This window comes from Hordeum vulgare, chromosome 5H (genome assembly GCF_904849725.1).
Source record: "Hordeum vulgare subsp. vulgare chromosome 5H, MorexV3_pseudomolecules_assembly, whole genome shotgun sequence".
Lineage (NCBI taxonomy): Eukaryota > Viridiplantae > Streptophyta > Magnoliopsida > Poales > Poaceae > Hordeum > Hordeum vulgare.
In genome coordinates this window covers 525,028,960-525,044,778 of record NC_058522.1, presented here as the reverse complement: position 1 = coordinate 525,044,778, position 15,819 = coordinate 525,028,960, and positions in this window count along the sequence as shown.

Here is a 15,819-nt window from a genome sequence, read left to right as displayed (position 1 = left end):
AGGGTTGGGCTAGGAATCTTATGCACTGAAAGGGGGCTATGAAAATGTAAAAGACTGAAAGGGGGCAAACATACAAATTTAGAGCATTTTGTTCTAACAATCTAGGGGTGTTTTCGGGGGAAAAACTTGAGCACGTTGTCAGTGTCAAAACCGGCAGATCTTGGATAGGGGGTCCCGAGCTGTGGACCTTGGATCAATGGGTTGCAAGGGACAAAGGAGACGGTAGTTACCCAGGTTCGGACCCTCTTGAGGAGGTAAAACCCTGTGTCCTGCTTAATTATATTGATGGTGTATGAGGATTATAGAGCTGATCTACCTCGATATCGTATGAGCTCAAACCCTATATGAGTCGACCTGCCTGTGTGGATGAAACCCTGTGGTTTGTATAGACGCCAAGGATCCATAGGGTTACATACAATCGACCTCCAACCGGGGACAGATGCGCCGATCTAGCCTACTCCCTCCATCCATATATATAGGGCCTAATGCATTTTTTGAGACTGTGTTTGACTATTGATAAAGTTAATATTATATAATATAAAAATTATATCATTTCAAGCTCCTTTCATGTACGAATTTAACGGTATGCTTTGTGTACCTTGCATGTCATATATTATTTGCTCTAACATGTGGTCAAAGTTAGCCCCGAAAAACGCATTAGGCCCTATATATATGGATAGAGGGAGTACTCAACTTGGACGACGCACCAATCTTCAAAGCTTTCCTCCTTGTCCACGAGGTCGTCACGCAGTCCGGTCTTCAATAATGTGACCCATTAGGTCGCCCTGTAAGAAATGGGTCGACCGTCTGAAGACCCCTTAATCCCAGACTCCCTCAGTAGCCCCCGAACTAACATCCGACGTCGATGTATATGGTCTTCGGCGGCTCCTTGTATCCAGAGTAATCGCCTTGCGAGGCGAGTTCCCTTCATGTTCGGCTGGTTTAAACTTGGTCGTTTGGTGAAGTCGTGCCTTTAAAACACGCACTTCTTAATCAGAAGGCTTAAAAGCCCGAGTGTGAACAGTTCCTCATCTAACAGCCTTTCTGACGAAAGGTCGCGATAGCCAGTTATGAAAAAAAACTCGAGGAGATCGTGCCCCGCGTTTAAGGGGATATGAGTAATGGTTTGGGTAATCCTGCGCGCATTTACCAGCGCGGTCGTTTCAGGAAGTGGAGGGGCATGTGGCACAATAAACGGGAACCCTTGGCCTTGCGGGCCCCCAGAAAAGGGAAAAAGATCCTCAAAGCCACCACATGCATTCCAGACTCGACCCCCTTTCCTTCAAGCTCCAAGCGCCCAGATACATTTCACTTTTCGTCCTCTCCCAGACGCCCTTCCCCAAGCTCAGCCATGGTCGGCTCAGGCTCCCACGGTAAGTGGGAGGCCTCATGCATCTCCGACGAGGATATCCAAGAGCTGAAGGACGCCGGCTATCTTTCGCCAGACATTGCCCACCGCGTGCCGGAGGAAGGCTAGGTGGTGCCTACACCAAGGCCACGCGAATGGGTGGTGTTCATCCCCTACTTCATACGGGGAGTAGGCTTCCCTCTCCACTCCTTCGTCACATGCCTGATGTTCTACTACGGGTTAGATTTTCATGAGCTTCCCCCGAACTCATTCATGCACATCTCTGCATTCATGACCCTTTGTGAGGCCTTCTTGCGGGTTCATTCGCACTTTGGCTTATGGCTCAAGACTTTCAACGTCAAGCCGAAGTCAGGAAGCGGCCAACACGCCGACTGTGGTGGATCCATGATCAGTAAACTCCACCGGGTTGAATGATCGGAGGGTACTTTCATCGACGCTGTCAAAGCCTAGCAAAAGGAGTGGTTTTACATCACTCAGCCTTAGGAAGCAAACTGGTCGGCACCGGTCGAGTTCAAATCCGGACCCCCCGAGAGGCTAACCTCGTGGGTCAGAAGAGGCCTTGACTGGAGATCGTCCTCGAAGGTAAAAGCGTTGCAGAAGCGCATCACGCAGATGGTGGAAGCGAATATCGAGCTGGCCAACGTGATTCAGGTCATGCTCCACCGCCGAATCCTTCCTTGCCAGTGTCGGGACACTCCAATATGGTCCTACAAGCTTGGCGACCCTAGCTCTGTGAGCCAGTTCTACCACACTACCCATGAGAAATTGTGGAAGGTGTTGTTCAACCTCAGCAAGAATGGCCAGCCGAGGAGGAAGACGTCGGCGTGGATGCCGATCACCCTCCCTTGGAGGTATGGCCGAGATTTTATTGCTTATTTAAAGCTTTAATCTTTATCGAAGATCTTATCCTTTCCCCCACCATCCCAGTAGGGCTGAACTAAAAAGGCCGAGAAAACAAACGGCCCAACCCCCCAGCCCGAGGACCCCAGGTCATCATTGCTGACTGCGATGCTAGTGGTGGCGCCATACACGGCGCAAGAGAAAAAGGAGAAGAAGAAAAGGGAGACCCGCGGGGGTCTCCACTCAAGGGATACATGTAGAGACTACAAAGGGTGTTTCGACATCCGCACTTTGACCCTTAGCCAATATATCGGTGCCCGGAGGCGGTAGTGTTTGAAGGAAGCGAGGCAATCAGACTATGCGTCTTTAGTGCTTTCACTTAGTGATGTCTGCTAGAACTATGTCAGTATTTCCCCAAAGAGGAAGGGATGATGCAATATAGCGACGGTAGGTATTTCCCTCAGTGACGAGACCAAGGTTATCGAACCAGTAGGAGAACCTCCTCACACCACGTAAACATCACCTGCACAAAAATAACAAATACTCGCAACCCACATGTTAAAGGGGTTGTCAATCCCTTTCGGGTATGACGCCTCGAGATAGGCAAATAACGTGAGGTAAAAGTTGTAGATAGGATAAATAGATCGCTGAACAAATAAATTGCAGCACGGTATTTTTGTATTTTTGGTTTAATAGATCTGAAAATAAAAGCAAAGGAAAATAGATCGCAAAGGCAAATATGATGAAAAGAGACCCCGGGGCCGTAGGTTTCACTAGTGGCTTCTCTCGAGAAAAATAACAAACGGTGGGAAAACAATTACTTTTGGGCAATTGATAGAACTTCAAATAATCATGACGATATCCAGGCAATGATGATTATATAGGCATCATGTCCAAGATTAGTAGACTGACTCCTGCCTGCATCTACTACTATTACTCCAAACATCGATCGCTATCCAACATGCATCTAGTGTATTAAGTTCATGGAAAAACGGAGTACTGCAATAAGAACGATGACAATGATGTAGAGGTCTATTTATGTAGAAATAGACCCCATCTTGTTATCCTTAATAGCAACGATACATACGTGTCCTTTCCCTTTCTATCACTCAAATCAAGCACTGTAAGATCGAACCGATCACAAAGTAGCTCTTCCCATTGCAAGATAAATAGATCAAGTTGGCCAAAAAAATCGAAGAAGAAATACGAGGCTATAATCAATCACGCATATAAGAGATCAAAGAAGACTCAAATAACTTTCATGGATAAAAACATAGATCTGGTCATAAACTCAAAGTTCATCGGATCCCAACAAACACACTGCAAAAGACTTACATCATATGGATCTCCAAGAGACCATTGTATTGATAATCAAGAGAGAGAGAGGAAGCCATCTAGTGTTGGAATTATGCCCTAGAGGCAATGATAAATAAGTTATTTTTATAATTCCTGTATCAAGATAATCGTTTATTATCCATGCTATAATTGTATTGAATGAAGACTTAGATACATGTGTGGATACATAGACAAAACACTGTCCCTAGAAAGCCTCTAGTTGGCTAGCCAGTTGATCAAGGATAGTCAGGGTCTTCTAACTATGTACAAGGTGTTGTTGCTTGATAACTGCATCACATCATTGGGTGAATCATGTGATGGACTAGACCCAAACTAATAGACGTAGCATGTTGATTGTGTCATTTTGTTGCTACTGTTTTCTGCGTGAAAAGTATTTATTCCTATGACCATGAGATCATATAACTCACTGGCACCGGAGGAATGCTTTGTGTGTATCAAACGTCACAACGTAACTCGGTGACTATAAAGATGCTCTACAGGTATCTCCGAAGGTGTCCGTTGAGTTAGTATGGATCAAGACTGGGATTTGTCACTCCGTGTGACGGAGAGGTATCTCGGGGCCCACTCGGTAATACAACATCACACACAAGCCTTGCAAGCAATGTGACTTAGTGTAAGTCACGGGATCTTGTATTATGGAACGAGTAAAGAGACTTGCCGGTAAACGAGATTGAAATAGGTATGCGGATACTGACGATGAAATCTCGGGCAAGTAACATACCGAAGGACAAAGGGAATGACATACGGGATGATATGAATCCTTGGCACTTAGATTCAAACGATAAGATCTTCGTAGAATATGTAGGATCCAATATAGGCATCCAGGTCCCGCTATTGGATATTGACCGAGGAGTCCTTCCGGTCATGTCTACATAGTTCTCGAACCCGCAGGGTCTTCACACTTAAGGTTCGCCGTTGTTTTATGCGTATTTGAGTTATATAGTTGGTTACCGAATTTTGTTCGGAGTCCCGGATGAGATAACGGACGTCACGAGGGTTTTCGGAATGGTCCGGAGATGAAGATTGATATATGGGATGACCTCGCTTGATTACCGGAAAGTTTTCGGAATTACCGGGAATGTACCGGGAGTGACGAATGGGTTCTGGATGTCCCCGGGGGCAGCCCACCCGGGGGAAGCCCATAGGCCATAAGGGTGCCGCACCAGCCCTTAACGGGCTGGTGGGCAAGCCCAAGAAGGCCCCTGCGCAGGAGATAAGAAAATCAAAGAGAAAAAAAGGGGAAGTGGGAAGGAAGGGAAGGACTCCACCTTCCAATCCTAGTTGGACTAGGATTGGAGGAGGAATCCTCCTCCCCCCACTTCGGCCGACCCCTTGGGGCTCCTAGAGCCTCAAGGCAAGGTCCCTCCCCTCCCTCCTATATATACTGAGGTATTAGGGCTGATTTGGGAGAACTTTGCGACGGCAGCCCGACCACATGCCTCCACGGTTTTTCCTCTGGATCGCGTTTCTGCGGAGCTCGGGTGGAGCCCTGGTGAGATAAGATCACGACCAACCTATGGAGCGCCGTCACGCTGCCAGAGAACTCATCTACCTCTCCGTCTCTCTTGCTGGATCAAGAAGGCCGAGATCATCGTCGAGCTGTACGTGTGCTGAACGCGGAGGTGTCGTCCGTTCGGCACTAGATCGGAGCGGATCGTGGGACGGATAGTGGGACGGTTCATGGGACGGTTCGCGGGGCGAATCGAGGGACGTGAGGACGTTCCACTACATCAACCGTGTTTCTTAACGCTTCCTGCTGTGAGATCTAAAACGGTACATAGATCTGAAATCCCCCTCGTAGATGGACATCACCATGATAGGTCTTCGTGCGCGTAGGAAATTTTTTGTTTCCCATGCGACGTTCCCCAACAGTGGCATCATGAGCTAGGTTTATGCGTAGATGTTATCTCGAGTAGAACACAACAGTTTTTGTGTGCGTTGATGTGCGATTTGCTGCCCTCCTTAGTCTTTTCTTGATTCCACGGTATTGTTGGATCAAAGCGGCTCGGACCGACATTACTCGTACGATTACGAGAGACTGGTTTCATCGCTACGAGCAACCCCGTTGCTCAAAGATGACTGGCGAGTGTTGGTTTCTCCAACTTTAGTTGAATCGGATTTGACTGAGGAGGTCCTTCGATGAGGTTAAATAGCAATTCATACATCTCCGTTGTGGTGTTTGCGTAAGTAAGATGCGATCCTACTAGATACCCATGGTCACCATGTAAAACATGCAACAACAATTAGAGGTCGTCTAACTTGTTTTTGGAGGGTATGCTTGTGATGTGATATGGCCGACAATGTGATGTGATATATTGGATGTATGAGATGATCATGTTGTAATAGTTAATATCAACTTGCACGTTGATGGTACGGCAACTGACAGGAGCCATAGTTTTTTTTAAACTAATGTTTGTGCTTGCAGATGCGTTTACTATATTGCTAGGATATAGCTTTAGTAGTAATAGCATGAATAGCACGACAACCCCAATGGCAACACGTTGATGGAGATCATGGTGTGGCGTCGGTGACAGAAGATCGTGTCGGTGCTTTGGTGATGGAGATCAAGAAGCACGTGATGATGGCCATATCATGTCACTTATGAATTGCATGTGATGTTAATCCTTTTATGCACCTTATTATGCTTAGAACGACGGTAGCATTATGAGGTGATCTCTCACTAAAATTTCAAGAAGAAATTGCGTTCTCCCCGACTGTGCACCGTTGCTACAGTTCGTCGTTTCGAGACACCACGTGATGATCGGGTGTGATAGACTCAACGTTCACATACAACGGGTGCAAAACAGTTGCACACGCGGAACACTCGAGTTAAACTTGACGAGCCTAGCATGTGCAGACATGGCCTCGGAACACATGAGACCGAAAGGTCGATCATGAATCATATAGTTGATATGATTATCATAGGGATGCTTACCACTGAAACTATCCTCAACTCACGTGATGATCGGACTTGAGCTAGTGGAATTGGATCATGAACCACTCAAATGACTAGAGAGATGTACTTTTTGAGTGGGAGTTTAGCAAGTAATTTTATTAGTTAAACTCTAATTATCTTGAAGATAGTCTAAGTCCACTTTGAATATATTTGTGTTGTAGATCAATGGCTCACACGACAGTCACCCTGAATTTTAATGCGTTCCTAGAGAAAGCTAAGTTGAAAGATGATGGAAGCAACTTTATAGACTGGGCTCGTAATCTTAAGTTGCTCCTGCAAACTAGGAAGAAGGATTATGTCCTTAATGCTGCACTAGGAGATGAACCACCCGCCACGGCTGACCAAGATGTTAAGAACGCTTGGTTAACACGTAAGGAGGACTACTCAGTAGTTCAATGTGCAGTCTTGTATGGCTTAGAGCCGGGACTTCAACGTCGCTTTGGGCGTCATGGAGCATATGAGATGTTCCAGGAGTTGAAGTTTATCTTTCAGAAGAACGCCCGGATCGAGAGGTATGAGACCTTCGATAAATTCTATGCTTGCAAGATGGAGGAGAATTCGTCTATCAGTGAACATGTGCTCAAAATGTATGGGTACTCAACCCGTCTAGCTGAGCTGGGGATTGAACTCCCGCAAGAGGCTATCACTGAAAGAATTCTTCAATCACTGCCGCCAAGATATAAGGGCTTTGTGTTGAACTATAACATGCAAGGGATGAACAAGTCACCCGATGAGTTATTCGCGATGCTGAAAGTCGCAGAGTCAGAACTCCGCAAAGAGCATCAAGTGTTGATGGTGAATAAGACCACTAGTTTCAAGAGAAATGGCAAAGGAAAGAAGGGTAATTCGAAGAAGAGCGGCAAGCCTGTTGGCAATCCGATGAAGAAACCCAAAGCTGGACCTAAGCCTAAAACAGAGTGCTATTATTGCAAGGGTATGGGTCACTGGAAGCGCAACTGCCCCAAGTATATGGCTGATAAGAAGGCGTCCAAAGAAAAATCAGGTATATTTGATATACATGTTATTGATGTGTACTTAACCAGCTCTCGTAGTAGTGCCTGGGTATTCGATACCAGTTCTGTTGCTCATATTTACAACTCAAAACAGGAACTGCGGAATAAGCGAAGGCTGGCGAAGGATGAAGTGACGATGCGTGTGGGAAATGGTTCCAAGGTTGATGCAATCGCCGTCGGCACAGTTTCACTTCAGTTACCACCAGGATTAGTTATGAACTTAAATAAATGTTATTTAGTGCCTGCGTTAAGCATGAACATTATATCTGGATCTTGTTTATTGCGAGACGGTTACTCGTTTAAATCAGAGAATAATGGTTGTTCTATTTCTATAAGTAATATCTTTTATGGTCATGCACCCAATGTGAGAGGATTGTTCATATTGAATCTTCATAGTGATAATACACATATACATAACATTGAGACCAAAAGAGTTAGAGTTAACAATGATAGCGCCATGTTTTTATGGCACTGCCGCTTAGGTCATATTGGTGTAAAGCGCATGAAGAAACTCCATACCGATGGACTTTTGGAGTCACTTGACTTTGATTCACTTGACACGTGAGAACCATGCCTCATGGGCAAGATGACTAAAACACCGTTCTCCGGAACAATGGAGCGTGCAAGTGACTTGTTGGAAATCATACATACCGATGTGTGTGGTCCGATGAGTGTGGAGGCACGCGGCGGACATCGTTATTTTCTCACCTTCACTGACGATTTGAGTAGATATGGTTATGTCTACTTGATGAAGCACAAGTCTGAAACATTTGAAAAGTTCAAGCAATTTCAGAGTGAAGTTGAAAATCATCATAACAAGAAGATCAAGTTCCTACGGTCTGATCGTGGGGGTGAATATCTGAGTTCCGAGTTTGGTGTTCACTTAAGACAATGTGGAATTGTTTCACAGTTGACACCGCCTGGAACACCACAACGTAATGGCGTGTCCGAACGTTGTAATCGTACTTTATTAGAGATGGTGCGCTCTATGATGTCTCTTACCGATTTGCCATTATCGTTTTGGGGTTATGCATTAGAAACAGCTGCATTCACTTTAAATAGGGCACCATCAAAATCCGTTGAGACGACACCATACGAACTGTGGTATGGCAAAAGACCAAAGTTGTCGTTTCTTAAAGTTTGGGGATGTGATGCTTATGTCAAAAAGCTTCAGCCTGAAAAGTTGGAACCCAAAGCGGAAAAGTGCATCTTCATAGGTTACCCAAAAGAGACAGTTGGGTATACCTTCTATCTCAAATCCGAGGGCAAAGTGTTTGTTGCTAAAAACAAAGCTTTTATCGAGAAGGAGTTTCTCTCGAGAGAATTGAGTGGGAGGAAGATAGAACTTGATGAGGTTGTCGAACCTCTCATCCCTCTGGGTGGTGGCGCAGGGCAAGGGGAAACCCTTGTCGTTGCGATGCCGGTTGAGGAGGAAGTTAATGATGATGATCATGAAACTCCGGATCAAGTTTCTATCGGACATCGTAGGTCGACGAGATCGCGTACTGCTCCAGAGTGGTACGGTAATCCCGTCTTATCAATTATGTTGTTAGACAACAATGAGCCTGCGAATTATGAAGAAGCAATGGTGGGCCCGGATTCCAACAAATGGCTGGAGGCCATGAAGTCCGAGATAGGATCTATGTATGAAAACAAAGTGTGGACTTTGGAAGTACTACCTGAAGGCCGCAAGGCTATTCAGAACAAATGGATCTTTAAGAAGAAGACGGACGCTGACGGTAACATGACCATTTATAAAACTCGACTTGTGGCAAAGGGTTTTTCACAAGTTCAAGGGATTGACTACGATGAGACATTCTCACCTGTAGCGATGCTTAAGTCCGTCTGAATCATGTTAGCAATAGCTGCATTTTTCGATTATGAAATTAGGCAGATGGATGTCAAAACGGCGTTCCTAAACGGTTTCCTTAAGGAAGAGTTGTATATGATGCAACCCGAAGGTTTTGTCGATCCTAAAAATGCTAACAAAGTGTGCAAGCTCCAGCGATCCATTTATGGACTGGTGCAAGCATCTCAGAGTTGGAATAAACGCTTTGATGAGGTGATCAAAGCATTTGGGTTTATACAAGTGGTTGGAGAATCTTGTATTTACAAGAAAGTGAGTGGGAGCTCTGTGGCGTTTCTAGTATTATATGTCGATGACATATTGCTGATTGGAAACAACGTGGAGCTTTTGGAGAGCATAAAAGGTTACTTGAATAAAAGTTTCTCTATGAAGGACCTAGGAGAAGCTGCTTACATTCTAGGCATTAAGATCTATAGGGATAGATCAAAACGCGTGATAGGACTTTCACAAAGTGCATACCTTGATAAAGTTTTGAAGAAGTTCAAAATGGATCAGTCCAAGAAAGGGCTCTTGCCAGTATTACAAGGTATAAAATTGAGTAAGACTGAGTGCCCAGCAACTGAGGAAGATAGAAAGACAATGAGTTCCATCCCCTATGCTTCAGCCATAGGTTCTATCATGTATGCAATGTTGTGCACTAGACCAGACGTTAGCTTGGCCATATGTATGGCAGGCAGGTTCGAGAGTAATCCAGGAGTGGATCACTGGACGGCGGTGAAGAATATCCTGAAGTACCTGAAAAGGACTAAGGAGATGTTTCTCGTATATGGAGGTGACAAAGAGCTCGCCGTAAAGGGTTACGTCGATGCAAGCTTTGACACAGATCCGGACGACTCTAAGTCGCATACCGGATACATATTTATTCTTAATGGGGGTGCGGTAAGCTGGTGCAGTTCCAAGCAAAGCGTCGTAGTTGATTCTACATGTGAAGCGGAGTACATGGCTGCCTCGGAGGCAGCTAAGCAGGGTGTGTGGATGAAGCAGTTCATGACGGATCTTGGAGTGGTGCCGAGCGCACTGAATCCAATAACCCTGCTTTGTGACAACACGGGTGTCATTGCCTTAGCAAAGGAACCACGGTTTTACAAGAAGACTAGACACATCAAACGACGCTTCAACCTCATCTGCGACTACGTCGAGGAGGAGGACGTGAATATATGCAAAGTACACACGGATCTGAATATGGCAAACCCGCTGACTAAACCTCTTCCACGGGCAAGGCATGATCAACACCAGAACTGTATGGGTGTTAGATTTATTACAATTTAATTCGCATGGTGATGTGAGGGCTAGATTATTGACTCTAGTGCAAGTGGGAGACTGTTGGCATTATGCCCTAGAGGCAATGATAAATAAGTTATTATTATAATTCATGTACCAAGATAATCGTTTATTATCCATGCTATAATTGTATTGAATGAAGACTTAGATACATGTGTGGATACATAGACAAAACACTGTCCCTAGAAAGCCTCTAGTTGGCTAGCTAGTTGATCAAGGATAGTCAGGGTCTTCTGACTATGTACAAGGTGTTGTTGCTTGATAACTGGATGATATCATTGGGTGAATCATGTGATGGACTAGACCCAAACTAATAGACATAGCATGTTGATCGTGTCATTTTGTTGCTACTGTTTTCTGCGTTTCAAGTATTTATTCCTATGACCATGAGATCATATAACTCACTGGCACCAGAGGAATGTTTTATGTGTATCAAACGTCACAACGTAACTGGGTGACTATAAAGACGCTCTAGAGGTATCTCCAAAGGTGTCCGTTGAGTTAGTATGGATCAAGACTGGGATTTGTCACTCCGTGTGACGGAGAGGTATCTCGGGGCCCACTCGGTAATACAACATTACACACAAGCCTTGCAAGCAATGTGACTTAGTGTAAGTCACGGGATCTTGTATTACGGAACGAGTAAAGAGACTTGCCGGTAAATGAGATTGAAATAGGTATGCAAATACCAACGATCGAATCTTGGGCAAGTAACATACCGAAGGACAAAGGGAATGACATACGTGATTATATGAATCCTTGGCACTGAGTTTCAAACGATAAGATCTTCGTAGAATATGTAGGATCCAATATGGGCATCCAGGTCCCGCTATTGGATATCGACCGAGGAGTCCTTCCGGTCATGTCTACATAGTTCTCGAACCCGCAGGGTCTGCACCCTTAAGGTTCGGCGTTGTTTTATGCGTATTTGAGTTATATGGTTGGTTACCGAATGTTTTTTGGAGTCCCGGATGAGATCACGGACGTCACGAGGGTTTCCAGAATGGTCCGGAGACGAAGATTGATATATAGGATGACCTCATTTGATTACCCGAAAGTTTTTGGCATTACTGGGAATGTACCGGGAGTGACGAATGGGTTCCGGATGTTCACCGGGGGGGGGGGGGGGCAGCCCACCCGGGGGAAGCCCATAGGCCTTAGGGGTGCCGCACCAGCCCTTAGTGGGCTGGTGGGCAAGCCCAAGAAGGCCCCTGCGCAGGAGATAAGAAAAATCAAAGAGAAAAAAGAGGAAGTGGGAACGAAGGGAAGGACTCCACCTTCCAATCCTAGTTGGACTAGGATTGGAGGAGGAATCCTCCTCCCCCCACTTCGGCCGACCCCTTGGGGCTCCTTGAGCCTCAAGGCAAGGTCTCTCCCCTCCCTCCTATATATACTGAGGTATTAGGGCTGATTTGAGACAACTTTGCCAAGGCAGCCCGACCACATACCTCCACGTTTTTTCCTCTAGATCGTGTTTCTACGGAGCTCGGGCGGAGCCCTGCTGAGATAAGATCACCACCAACCTCCGGAGCACCGTCACACTGCCAGAGAACTCATCTACCTCTCCGTCTCTCTTGCTGGATCAAGAAGGTTGAGATCATCGTCGAGCTATACATGTGCTGAACGCGGAGGTGCCGTCCGTTCGGCACTAGATCGGAGCGGATCGTGGGACGGTTCGCGGGGCGGATCGAGGGACGTGAGGACATTCCACTACATCAACTGTGTTTCTTAACGATTCCTGATGTGAGATCTAAAAGGGTACGTAGATCTGAAATCCCCCTCGTAGATGGACATCACCATGATAGGTCTTCGTGCGCGTAGGAAAATTTTTGTTTCCCATGCGACGCTCCCCAACATCTAACTACTAACTATGAACCCGTAGGTCTACAAAGAACTACTCACGCATCACCGGAGAGGCACCAATGGACATGATGAACCCCTCTGTGATGGTGTATTGATTGGATCTGGTGTTTCTCGACTCTGCGGCGGTTGGAATTGATTTTCGTCGCCCCATTAGGGTTTCTGGAATATTGGTGTATTTATAGAGAAAAGAGGCGGTGCGGGAGGCCAACAAGGAGGGAACAACCCACCGGGGCACGCCTGGGCCCCCACGTGCGCCCTGGTGGGTTGTGCTTGTAGGGGAACGTCGCATGGGAAACAAAATTTTCCTACGCGCACGAAGACCTATCATGGTGATGTTCATCTACGAGGGGGATTTCAGATCTACGTACCCTTGTAGATCGCACAACAAAAGTGTTAATAAAAGCGGTTGATGTAGTGGAACGTCCTCACGTCCCTCGATCCGCCCCGTGAACCGTCCCGCGATCTGTCCCACGATCCGCTCCGATCTAGTGCCGAACGGACGGCACCTCCGCGTTCAGCACACGTACAGCTCGACGATGATCTCGGCCTTGTTGATCCAGCAAGAGAGAAAGAGAGGTAGATGAGTTCTCCGGCAGCGTGACGGCGCTCCGGAGGTTGTTGGTGATCTAATCTCAGCAGGGCTCCGCCCGAGCTCCGCAGAAACGCGATCTAGAGGAAAAACCGTGGAGGTATGTGGTCGGGCTGCCGTGAAAAAGTTGTCTCAAATGAGCCCTAAAACCTACGTATATATACGTGGGAGGGGAGGGGCCTTTCCTTGGGGCTCAAGGAGCCCCAAGGGGTTCGGCCGAAGCAAGGAGAGAGTCCTCCCCTTCCAATCCTAGTCCAACTAGGATTGGAAGGTGGAGTTCTTCTCCACTTTCCCACTTCCTCTTTTTTTCTCTTTGATTTTTCTTTCTCCTGCGCATAGGGCTTCTTGGGCTGTCCCACCAGCCCACTAAGGACTGGTGTGGCACCCCTAAGGCCTATGGGCTTCCCCCGGGTGGTCTTCCCCCCCGGTGAACATCCGGAACCCATTCGTCACTCCTGGTACATTCCCGGTAATTCCGAAAACCTTCCGGTAATCAAATGAGGTCATTCTATATATCATTCTTCGTCTCCGGACAATTCTAGAAACCCTCGTGATTTCCGTGATCTCATCCGGGACTCCGAACAACATTCGGTAACCAACCATATAACTCAAATACGCGTAAAACAACGTCGAACCTTAAGTGTGTAGACCGTGCGGGTTCGAGAACTATGTAGACATGACCCGATGGACTCCTCGGTCAATATCCAATAGCGGGACCTGGATGCCCATATTGGATCCTACATATTCTACGAAGATCTTATCGTTTGAACCTCAGTGCCAAGGATTCATATAATCCCGTATGTCATTCCCTTTGTCCTTCAGTATGTTACTTGCCCGAGATTTGATCGTCAGTATCCGCATACCTATTTCAATCTCGTTTACCGACAAGTCTCTTTACTCGTTTCGTAATACAAGATCCCGTAACTTACACTAAGTCACATTGCTTGCAAGGCTTGTGTGTGATGTTGTATTACCGAGTGGGCCCCGAGATACCTCTCCGTCACACGGAGTGACAAATCCCAGTCTTGATCCATACTAACTCAACGGACACCTTCGGAGATACCTGTAGAGCATCTTTATAGTCACCCAGTTACGTTGTGATGTTTGATACACACAAAGCATTCCTCCGGTGTCAGTGAGTTATATGATCTCATGGTCATAGGAATAAATACTTGACATGCAGAAAACAGTAGCAACAAAATGACACGATCAACGTGCTACATCTATTAGTTTGGGTCTAGTCCATCACATGATTCTCCTAATGATGTGATCCCGTTATCAAGTGACAACACTTGCTTATGGTCAGGAAACCTTGACCATCTTTGATCAACGAGCTAGTCAACTACAGGCTTACTAGGGACAATGTTTTGTCTATGTATCCACACAAGTATTGTGTTTCCAATCAATACAATTATAGCATGGATAATAAAAGATTATCATGAACCAAGAAATATAATAATAACTAATTTATTATTGCCTCTAGGGCATATTTACAATAGTCTCCCACTTGCACTAGAGTCAATAATCTAGTCCACATCACTATGTGAATCTAACGAATCCAACACCCATATAGTTCTGGGGTCTGATCACGTCTTGCTCGTGAGAGAGGTATTAGTCAACGGTTCTGAAACTTTCAGATCTGTGTGTTCTTTGCAAATCTTTATGTCATCTTATAGATGCTTCTACTACGCGCTATTTGGAAATACTCCAAATATCTACTCTACTATACGAATCCCTTTACGACGAACTCTTTAACCACCTCCATAATCGAGAAAAATTCCTTAGTCCATTTAGTTACTAAGGATAACTTTGACCGATGATCAATGATTCAATCCTGGATCACTCTCTGTACCTCTTAACAGACTTGCTGCAAGGCACACATCAGGTGCGGTACTCAGCATGGCATACTTTAGAGTCTATGGCTAATGCACAGAAGACGACCTTCGTCTATTCTCTTTATTCTGCCGGGGTCGGGTTTTGAGTCTTACTCAAATTCACACCTTACAACACAACCAAGAACTCCTTCTTTGCTGATCTATTTTGAACTCCTTCAAAAGCTTGTCAAGGCATGCATCTTGTTGAAACTTCTATTAAGCGTTTCGATCTATCTCCATAGATCTTTATGCTCAACGTTCAAGTAGCGCAATCCAGGTATTCCTTTAAAAACTCCTTTCAAACAACCTTTTATGTTTTACATAAATTCTACATTACTTCTGATCCACAATATGTCAACCACATATACTTATCAGAAATTCTATAGTGCTCCCACTCACTTCTTTGGAAATACAAGTTTCTCATAAACCTTGTACACACCCAAAATCTTTGATCATCTCATCAAAGTGTATATTCCAACTCCGAGATGCTTGCACCAGTCCATTGAAGGATCGCTGGAGCTTACATATTTGTTAGTATCCTTAGGATCGACAAAACCTTCTCGTTGTATCACATACAATCTTTCCGCAAGGAAACTGTCGAGGAAACAATGTTTTGTCTTCCTATGTGCAATATTTCACAAATAATGCAGCAACTACTAACATAATTCCAACAGACTTTTAGCATCGCTACGAGTGAGAAAGTCACATCATAGCGAACTCTTTGATCTTGTCGAAAACATCTTTGCGACAAGTCGCTTTTCTTAATAGTGACTTATCACCATCATCATCTGTCTTCCTTTTAAAGATACAT